Raw genomic sequence first — 11,479 nt, 5'->3', positions numbered from 1 at the left:
CCTAACCCTATCCCCTACCCTAACCCTAACACGTACCCTAATCCTAACCCGTACCCTAAACCGAGCCCAAACCCTAACACTAACCCTAACCCTAACCCTAACCCATACCCTACGCCATACCCGAAGCCCTCCCCGAACCCGTACCCTAAGCCGTACCCTAAGCCGTACCCTAAGCCTAACCCTAACCCTAGGCTACCCTTGACTGCTTCTGCCTCCAATAGATTTCCTAAGCACTAGTGTTTTAAGGAACAGCTTAAAAAGAGAATCCTAATGTGATTTCTTTACAATGGGTGTGTTCCTTATCTTATCCTAGTGTCTAAACTCTTCTCCATGGCTGGACCTCCAAATAATATTCCTTTACGTGCTAAGGGGTATCTAGAGACTGGGATAGGTTTAATAACTACCCTAACACTAACGCGTACCCTAACCCTAACCCCTACCCTAACCCTAACACGTACCCTAATCCTAACCAATACCCTAAACCGAGCCCTAACCCTAACACTAACCCTAACCGTAACCCTAACCCATACCCTACGCCGTACCCGAAGCCCTCCCCGAACCGGTACCCTAAGCCGTAACCTAAGCCGTACCCTAAGCCTAAACCTAACCCTAGGCTATCCTTGACTGCTTCTGCCTCCAATAGATTTTCTAAGCACTAGTGTTTTAAGGAACAGCTTAAAAAGAGAATCCTAATGTGATTTCTTTATAATGGGTGTGTTCCTTATCTTATCCTAGTGTCTAAACTCTTCTCCATGGCTGAACCTCCAAATAATATTCCTTTACGTGCTAAGGGGTATCTAGAGAGTGGGTTAGGTTTAATAACTACCCTAACACTAACGCGTACCCTAACCCTAAACCCTACCCTAACCCTAACACGTACCCTAATCCTAACCAATACCCTATACCGAGCCCTAACCCTAACACTAACCCTAACCCTAACCCTAACCCATACCCTACGCCGTACCCGAAGCCCTCCCCGAACCGGTACCCTAAGCCGTACCCTAAGCCGTACCCTAAGCCTAACCCTAACCCTAGGCTACCCTTGACTGCTTATGCCTCCAATAGATTTTCTAAGCACTAGTGTTTTAAGGAACAGCTTAAAAAGAGAATCCTAATGTGATTTCTTTATAATGGGTGTGTTCCTTATCTTATCCTAGTGTCTAAACTCTTCTCCATGGCTGGACCTCCAAATAATATTCTTTTACGTGCTAAGGGGTATCTAGAGAGTGGGTTAGGTTTAATAACTACCCTAACACTAACGCGTACCATAACCCTAAACCCTACCCTAACCCTAACACGTACCCTAATCCTAACCAATACCCTATACCGAGGCCTAACCCTAACACTAACCCTAACCCTAACCCATACCCTACGCCGTACCAGAAGCCCTCCCCGAACCCGTACCCTAAGCCGTACCCTAAGCCTAACCCTAAGCCTAACCCTAACCCTAGGCTACGCTTGACTGCTTCTGCCTCCAATAGATTTCCTAAGCACTAGTGTTTTAAGGAACAGCTTAAAAAGAGAATCCTAATGTGATTTCTTTATAATGGGTGTGTTCCTTATCTTATCCTAGTGTCTAAACTCTTCTCCATGGCTGGACCTCCAAATAATATTCCTTTACGTGCTAAGGGGTATCTAGAGAGTGGGTTAGGTTTAATAACTACCCTAACACTAACGCGTACCCTAACCCTAACCCCTACCCTAACCCTAACACGTACCCTAATCCTAACCAATACCCTAAACCGAGCCCTAACCCTAACACTAACCCTAACCTTAACCCTAACCCATACCCTACGCCGTACCCGAAGCCCTCCCCGAACCGGTACCCTAAGCCGTACCCTAAGCCGTACCCTAAGCCTAACCCTAACCCTAGGCTACCCTTGACTGCTTCTGCCTCCAATAGATTTCCTAAGCACTAGTGTTTTAAGTAACAGCTTAAAAAGAGAATCCTAATGTGATTTCTTTATAATGGGTGTGTTCCTTATCTTATCCTAGTGTCTAAACTCTTCTCCATGGCTGGACCTCCAAATAATATTCCTTTATGTGCTAAGGGGTATCAAGAGAGTGGGATAGCTTTAATAACTACCCTAACACTAACGCGTACCCTAACCCTAGCCCCTACCCTAACCATAACACGTACCCTAATCCTAACCAATACCCTAAACCGAGCCCTAACCCTAACACTAACCCTAACCCTAACCCTAACCCATACCCTACGCCGTACCCGAAGCCCTCCCCGAACCCGTACCCTAAGCCGTACCCTAAGCCGTACCCTAAGCCTAACCCTAACCCTAGGCTACCCTTGACTGCTTCTGCCTCCAATAGACTTCCTAAGCACTAGTGTTTTAAGGAACAGCTTAAAAAGAGAATCCTATTGTGATTTCTTTATAATGGGTGTGTTCCTTATCTTATCCTAGTGTCTAAACTCTTCTCCATGGGTGGACCCCGAAATAATATTCCTTTACGTGCTAAGGTGTATCTAGAGAGTGGGATAGGTTTAATAACTACCCTAACCCTAACGCGTACCCTAACCCTAACCCCTACCCTAACCCTAACATGTACCCTAATCCTAACCCGTACCTTAAACCGAGCCCTAACCCTAACACTAACCCTAACCCTAACCCTAACCCATACCCTACGCCGTACCCGAAGCCCTCACCGAACCGGTACCCTAAGCCGTACCCTAAGCCTAACCCTAACCCTAGGCTACCCTTGACTGCTTCTGCCTCAAATAGATTTCCTAAGCACTAGTGTTTTAAGGAACAGCTTAAAAAGAGAATCCTAATGTGATTTCTTTATAATGGGTGTGTTCCTTATCTTATCCTAGTGTCTAAACTCTTCTCCATGGCTGGACCCCCAAATAATATTCCTTTACGTGCTAAGGGGTATCTAGAGAGTGGGATAGGTTTAATAACTACCCTAACCCTAACGCGTACCCTAACCCTATCCCCTACCCTAACCCTAACTCGTACACTAATCCTAACCCGTATCCTAAAACGAGCCCTAACCCTAACACTAACCCTAACCCTAACCCTAACCCATACCCTACGCCGTACCCGAAGCCCTCACCGAACCCGTACCCTAAGCCGTACCCTAAGCCTAACCCTAAGCCTAACCCTAACCCTAGGCTACCCTTGACTGCTTCTGCCTCCAATAGATTTCCTAAGCACTAGTGTTTTAAGGAACAGCTTAAAAAGAGAATCCTAATGTGATTTCTTTATAATGGGTGTGTTCCTTATCTTATCCTAGTGTCTAAACTCTTCTCCATGGATGGACCCCCAAATAATATTCCTTTACATGCTAAGGGGTATCTAGAGAGTGGGATAGCTTTAATAACTACCCTAACACTAACGCGTACCCTAACCCTAACCCCTACCCTAAGCCTAACACGTACCCTAATCCTAACCAATAACCTAAACCAAGCCCTAACCCTAACACTAACCCTAACCCTAACCCTAACCCATACCCTACGCCGTACCCGAAGCCATCCCCGAACCCGTACCCTAAGCCGTACCCTAAGCCGTACCCTAAGCCTAACCTAACCCTAGGCTACCCTTGACTGCTTCTGCCTCCAATAGATTTCCTAAGCACTAGTGTTTTAAGGAACAGCTTAAAAAGAGAATCCTAATGTGATTTCTTTATAATGGGTGTGTTCCTTATCTTATCCTAGTGTCTAAACTCTTCTCCATGGCTGGACCTCCAAATAATATTCCTTTATGTGCTAAGGGGTATCTAGAGAGTGGGATAGGTTTAATAACTACCCTAACACTAACGCGTACCCTAACCCTAACCCCTACCCTAACCATAACACGTACCTTAATCCTAACCAATACCCTAAACCGAGCCCTAACCCTAACACTAACCCTAACCCTAACCCTAACCCATACCCTACGCCATACCCGAAGCCCTCCCCAAACCCGAACCCTAAGCCGTACCCTAAGCCGTACCCTAAGCCTAACCCTAACCCTAGGCTACCCTTGACTGCTTCTGCCTCCAATAGATTTCCTAAGCACTAGTGTTTTAAGGAACAGTTTAAAAAGAGAATCCTAATGTGATTTCTTTATAATGGGTGTGTTCCTTATCTTATCCTAGTGTCTAAACTCTTCTCCATGGCTGGACCTCCAAATAATATTCCTTTACGTGCTAAGGGGTATCTAGAGAGTGGGTTAGGTTTAATAACTACCCTAACACTAACGCGTACCCTAACCCTAAACCCTACCCTAACCCTAACACGTACCCTAATCCTAACCAATACCCTATACCGAGCCCTAACCCTAACACTAACCCTAACCCTAACCCTAACCCATACCCTATGCCATACCAGAAGCCCTCCACGAACCCGTACCCTAAGCCGTACCCTAAGCCTAATCCTAAGCCTAACCCTAACCCTAGGCTACCCTTGACTGCTTCTGCCTCCAATAGATTTCCTAAGCACTAGTGTTTTAAGGAACAGCTTAAAAAGAGAATCCTAATGTGATTTCTTTATAATGGGTGTGTTCCTTATCTTATCCTAGTGTCTAAACTCTTCTCCATGGCTGGACCTCCAAATAATATTCCTTTACGTGCTAAAGGGTATCTAGAGAGTGGGTTAGGTTTAATAACTACCCTAACACTAACGCGTACCCTAACCCTAAACCCTACCCTAACCCTAACACGTACCCTAATCCTAACCAATACCCTATACCGAGGCCTAACCCTAACACTAACCCTAACCCTAACCCATACCCTACGCCGTACCAATAGCCCTCCCCGAACCCGTACCCTAAGCCGTACCCTAAGCCTAACCCTAAGCCTAACCCTAACCCTAGGCTACGCTTGACTGCTTCTGCCTCCAATAGATTTCCTAAGCACTAGTGTTTTAAGGAACAGCTTAAAAAGAGAATCCTAATGTGATTTCTTTATAATGGGTGTGTTCCTTATCTTATCCTAGTGTCTAAACTCTTCTCCATGGCTGGACCTCCAAATAATATTCCTTTACGTGCTAAGGGGTATCTAGAGAGTGGGTTAGGTTTAATAACTACCCTAACACTAACGCGTACCCTAACCCTAACCCCTACCCTAAGCCTAACACGTACCCTAATCCTAACCAATACCCTAAACCGAGCCCTAACCCTAACACTAACCCTAACCTTAACCCTAACCCATATCCTACGCCGTACCCGAAGCCCTCCCCGAACCTGTACCCTAAGCCGTACCCTAAGCCGTACCCTAAGCCTAACCCTAACCCTAGGCTACCCTTGACTGCTTCTGCCTCCAATAGATTTCCTAAGCACTAGTGTTTTAAGGAACAGCTTAAAAAGAGAATCCTAATGTGATTTCTTTATAATGGGTGTGTTCCTTATCTTATCCTAGTGTCTAAACTCTTCTCCATGGCTGGACCTCCAAATAATATTCCTTTATGTGCTAAGGGGTATCAAGAGAGTGGGATAGCTTTAATAACAACCCTAACACTAACGCGTACCCTAACCCTAGCCCCTACCCTAACCAAAACACGTACCCTAATCCTAACCAATACCCTAAACCGAGCCCTAACCCTAACACTAACCCTAACCCTAACCCTAACCCATACCCTACGCCGTACCCGAAGCCCTCCCCGAACCCGTACCCTAAGCCGTACCCTAAGCTGTACCCTAAGCCTAACCCTAACCCTAGGCTACCCTTGACTGCTTCTGCCTCCTATAGACTTCCTAAGCACTAGTGTTTTAACGAACAGCTTAAAAAGAGAATCCTATTGTGATTTCTTTATAATGGGTGTGTTCCTTATCTTATCCTAGTGTCTAAACTCTTCTCCATGGGTGGACCCCCAAATAATATTCCTTTACGTGCTAAGGTGTATCTAGAGAGTGGGATAGTTTTAATAACTACCCTAACCCTAACGCGTACCCTAACCCTAACCCCTACCCTAACCCTAACATGTACCCTAATCCTAACCCGTACCTTAAACCGAGCCCTAACCCTAACACTAACCCTAACCCTAACCCTAACCCATACCCTACGCCGTACCCGAAGCCCTCACCGAACCCGTACCCTAAGCCGTACCCTAAGCCTAACCCTAACCCTAGGCTACCCTTGACTGCTTCTGCCTCCAATAGATTTCCTAAGCACTAGTGTTTTAAGGAACAGCTTAAAAAGAGAATCCTAATGTGATTTCTTTATAATGGGTGTGTTCCTTATCTTATCCTAGTGTCTAAACTCTTCTCCATGGCTGGACCTCCAAATAATATTCCTTTACGTGCTAAAGGGTATCTAGAGAGTGGGTTAGGTTTAATAACTACCCTAACACTAACGCGTACCCTAACCCTAAACCCTACCCTATCGCTAACACGTACCCTAATCCTAAACAATACCCTAAACCGAGCCCTAACCCTAACACTAACCCTAACCCTAACCCTAACACATACCCTACGCCGTACCAGATGCCCTCCCCGAACCCGTACCCTAAGCCGTACCCTAAGCCTAACCCTAATCCTAACCCTAAACCTAGGCTACCCTTGAATGCTTCTGCCTCCAATAGATTTCCTAAGCACTAGTGTTTTAAGGAACAGCTTAAAAAGAGAATCCTAATGTGATTTGTTTATAATGGGTGTGTTCCTTATCTTATCCTAGTGTCTAAATTCTTCTCCATGGCTGGACCTCCAAATAATATTCCTTTACGTGATAAGGGGTATCTAGAGAGTGGGATAGCTTTAATAACTACCCTAACACTAACGCGTACCCTAACCCTAACCCCTACCCTAACCCTAACACGTACCCTAATCCTAACCAATACCCTAAACCGAGCCCTAACCCTAACACTAACCCTAACCCTAACCCTAACCCATACCCTACGCCGTACCCGAAGCCATCCCCGAACCCGTACCCTAAGCCGTACCCTAAGCCGTACCCTAAGCGTAACCCTAACCCTAGGCTACCCTTGACTGCTTCTGCCTCCAAAAGATTTCCTAAGCACTAGTGTTTTAAGGAACAGCTTAAAAAGAGAATCCTAATGTGATTTCTTTATAATGGGTGTGTTCCTTATCTTATCCTAGTGTCTAAACTCTTCTCCATGGCTGGACCTCCAAATAATATTCCTTTACGTGCTAAGGGGTATCTAGAGATTGGGATAGGTTTAATAACTACCCTAACACTAACGCGTATCCTAACCCTAACCACTACCCTAACCCTAACACGTACCCTAATCCTAACCAATACCCTAAGCCGAGCCCTAACCCTAACACTATCCCTAACCCTAACCCTAACCCATACCCTAATCCGTACACGAAGCCCTCCCCAAACCCGTACCCTAAGCCGTACCCTAAGCCGTACCCTAAGCCTAAACCTAACCCTAGGCTACCCTTGACTGCTTCTGCCTCCAATAGATTTCCTAAGCACTAGTGTTTTAAGGAACAGCTTAAAAAGAGAATCGTAATGTGATTTCTTTATAATGGGTGTGTTCCTTATCTTATCCTAGTGTCTAAACTCTTCTCCATGGCTGGACCTCCAAATAATATTCCTTTACGTGCTAAGGGGTATCTAGAGACTGGGATAGGTTTAATAACTACCCTAACACTAACGCGTACCCTAACCCTAACCCCTACCCTAACCCTAACACGTACCCTAATCCTAACCAATACCCTAAACCGAGCCCTAACCCTAACACTAACCCTAACCCTAACCCTAACCCATACCCTACGCCGTACCCGAAGCCCTCCCCGAACCGGTACCCTAAGCCGTACCCTAAGCCGTACCCTAAGCCTAACCCTAACCCTAGGCTACCCTTGACTGCTTCTGCTCCAATAGATTTTCTAAGCACTAGTGTTTTAAGGAACAGCTTAAAAAGAGAATCCTAATGTGATTTCTTTATAATGGGTGTGTTCCTTATCTTATCCTAGTGTCTAAACTCTTCTCCATGGTTGGACCTCCAAATAATATTCCTTTACGTGCTAAGGGGTATCTAGAGAATGGGATAGGTTTAATAAATACCCTAACACTAACGCATACCCTAACCCTAACCCCTACCCTAACCCTAACACGTACCCTAATCCTAACCAATACCCTAAGCCGAGCCCTAACCCTAACACTAACCCTAACCCTAACCCTAACCCATACCCTAAGCCGTACCCGAAGCCCTCCCCAAACCCGTACCCTAAGCCGTACCCTAAGCCGTACCCTAAGCCTAACCCTAACCCTAGGCTACCCTTGACTGCTTCTGCCTCCAATAGATTTCCTAAGCACTAGTGTTTTAAGGAACAGCTTAAAAAGAGAATCCTAATGTGATTTCTTTATAATGGGTGTGTTCCTTATCTTATCCTGGTGTCTAAACTCTTCTCCATGGCTGAACCTCCAAATAATATTCCTTTACGTGCTAAGGGGTATCTAGAGAGTGGGTTAGGTTTAATAACTACCCTAAAACTAACGCGTACCCTAACCCTAAACCCTACCCTAACCCTAACACGTACCCTAATCCTAACCAATACCCTATACCGAGCCCTAAACATAACACTAACCCTAACCCTAACCCTAACCCATACCTTACGCCGTACCAGAAGCCCTCCCCGAACCCGTACCCTAAGCCGTACCCTAAGCCTAACCCTAAGCCTAACCCTAACCCTAGGCTACCCTTGGATGCTTCTGCCTCCAATAGATTTCCTAAGCACTAGTGTTTTAAGGAACAGCTTAAAAAGAGAATCCTAATGTGATTTCTTTATAATGGGTGTGTTCCTTATCTTATCCTAGTGTCTAAACTCTTCTCCATGGCTGGACCTCCAAATAATATTCCTTTATGTGCTAAGGGGTATATAGAGAGTGGGATAGGTTTAATAAGTACCCTAACACTAACGCGTACCCTAACCCTAACCCCTACCCTAACCATAACTCGTACCTTAATCCTAACCAATACCCTAAACCGAGCCCCAACCCTAACACTAACCCTAACCCTAACCCTAACCCATACCCTACGCCATACCCGAAGCCCTCCCCAAACCCGTACCCTAAGCCGTACCCTAAGCCGTACCCTAAGCCTAACCCTAACCCTAGGCTACCCTTGACTGCTTCTGCCTCCAATAGATTTCCTAAGCACTAGTGTTTTAAGGAACAGCTTAAAAAGAGAATCCTAATGTGATTTCTTTATAATGGGTGTGTTCCTTATCTTATCCTAGTGTCTAAACTCTTCTACATGGCTGGACCTCCAAATAATATTCCTTTACGTGCTAAGGGGTATCTAGAGACTGGGATAGGTTTAATAACTACCCTAACACTAACGCGTACCCTAACCCTAACCCCTACCCTAACCCTAACACGTACCCTAATCCTAACCAATACCCTAAACCGAGCCCTAACCCTAACACTAACCCTAACCCTAACCCTAACCCATACCCTACGCCGTACCCGAAGCCCTCCCCGAACCGGTACCCTAAGCCGTACCCTAAGCCGTACCCTAAGCCTAACCCTAACCCTAGGCTACCCTTGGCTGCTTCTGCCTCCAATAGATTTTCTAAGCACTAGTGTTTTAAGGAACAGCTTAAAAAGAGAATCCTAATGTGATTTCTTTATAATGGGTGTGTTCCTTATCTTATCCTAGTGTCTAAACTCTTCTCCATGGCTGGACCTCCAAATAATATTCCTTTACGTGCTAAAGGGTATCTAGAGAGTGGGTTAGGTTTAATAACTACCCTAACACTAACGCGTACCCTAACCCTAAACCCTACCCTATCTCTTACACGTACCCTAATCCTAACCAATACCCTAAACCGAGCCCTAACCCTAACACTAACCCTAACCCTAACCCTAACCCATACCCTACGCCGTACCAGAAGCCCTCCCCGAACCCGTACCCTAAGCCGTACCCTAAGCCTAACCCTAATCCTAACCCTAAACCTAGGCTACCCTTGAATGCTTCTGCCTCCAATAGATTTCCTAAGCACTAGTGTTTTAAGGAACAGCTTAAAAAGAGAATCCTAATGTGATTTGTTTATAATGGGTGTGTTCCTTATCTTATCCTAGTGTCTAAATTCTTCTCCATGGCTGGACCTCCAAATAATATTCCTTTACGTGCTAAGGGGTATCTAGAGAGTGGGATAGCTTTAATAACTACCCTAACACTAACGCGTACCCTAACCCTAACCCCTACCCTAACCCTAACACGTACCCTAATACTAACCAATACCCTAAGCCGAGCCGTAACGCTAACACTAACCCTAACCCTACCCCTAAGCCATACCCTAAGCCGTACACGAAGCCCTCCCCAAACCCGTACCCTAAGCCGTACCCTAAGCCGTACCCTAAGCCTAACCCTAACCCTAGGCTACCCTTGACTGCTTCTGCCTCCAATAGATTTCCTAAGCACTAGTGTTTTAAGGAACAGCTTAAAAAGAGAATCCTAATGTGATTTCTTTATAATGGGTGTGTTCCTTATCTTATCCTAGTGTCTAAACTCTTCTACATGGCTGGACCTCCAAATAATATTCCTTTACGTGCTAAGGGGTATCTAGAGACTGGGATAGGTTTAATAACTACCCTAACACTAACGCGTACCCTAACCCTAACCCCTACCCTAACCCTAACACGTACCCTAATCCTAACCAATACCCTAAACCGAGCCCTAACCCTAACACTAACCCTAACCCTAACCCTAACCCATACCCTACGCCGTACCCGAAGCCCTCCCCGAACCGGTACCCTAAGCCGTACCCTAAGCCGTACCCTAAGCCTAACCCTAACCCTAGGCTACCCTTGGCTGCTTCTGCCTCCAATAGATTTTCTAAGCACTAGTGTTTTAAGGAACAGCTTAAAAAGAGAATCCTAATGTGATTTCTTTATAATGGGTGTGTTCCTTATCTTATCCTAGTGTCTAAACTCTTCTCCATGGCTGGACCTCCAAATAATATTCCTTTACGTGCTAAAGGGTATCTAGAGAGTGGGTTAGGTTTAATAACTACCCTAACACTAACGCGTACCCTAACCCTAAACCCTACCCTATCTCTTACACGTACCCTAATCCTAACCAATACCCTAAACCGAGCCCTAACCCTAACACTAACCCTAACCCTAACCCTAACCCATACCCTACGCCGTACCAGAAGCCCTCCCCGAACCCGTACCCTAAGCCGTACCCTAAGCCTAACCCTAATCCTAACCCTAAACCTAGGCTACCCTTGAATGCTTCTGCCTCCAATAGATTTCCTAAGCACTAGTGTTTTAAGGAACAGCTTAAAAAGAGAATCCTAATGTGATTTCTTTATAATGGGTGTGTTCCTTATCTTATCCTAGTGTCTAAATTCTTCTCCATGGCTGGACCTCCAAATAATATTCCTTTACGTGCTAAGGGGTATCTAGAGAGTGGGATAGCTTTAATAACTACCCTAACACTAACGCGTACCCTAACCCTAACCCCTACCCTAACCCTAACACGTACCCTAATACTAACCAATACCCTAAGCCGAGCCGTAACGCTAACACTAACCCTAACCCTACCCCTAAGCCATACCCTAAGCCGTACACG

This window comes from Balaenoptera physalus (assembly GCF_965194825.1).
Source record: "Balaenoptera physalus genome assembly, chromosome: X".
NCBI lineage: Eukaryota > Metazoa > Chordata > Mammalia > Artiodactyla > Balaenopteridae > Balaenoptera > Balaenoptera physalus.
This window is presented reverse-complemented; position numbering follows the sequence as displayed.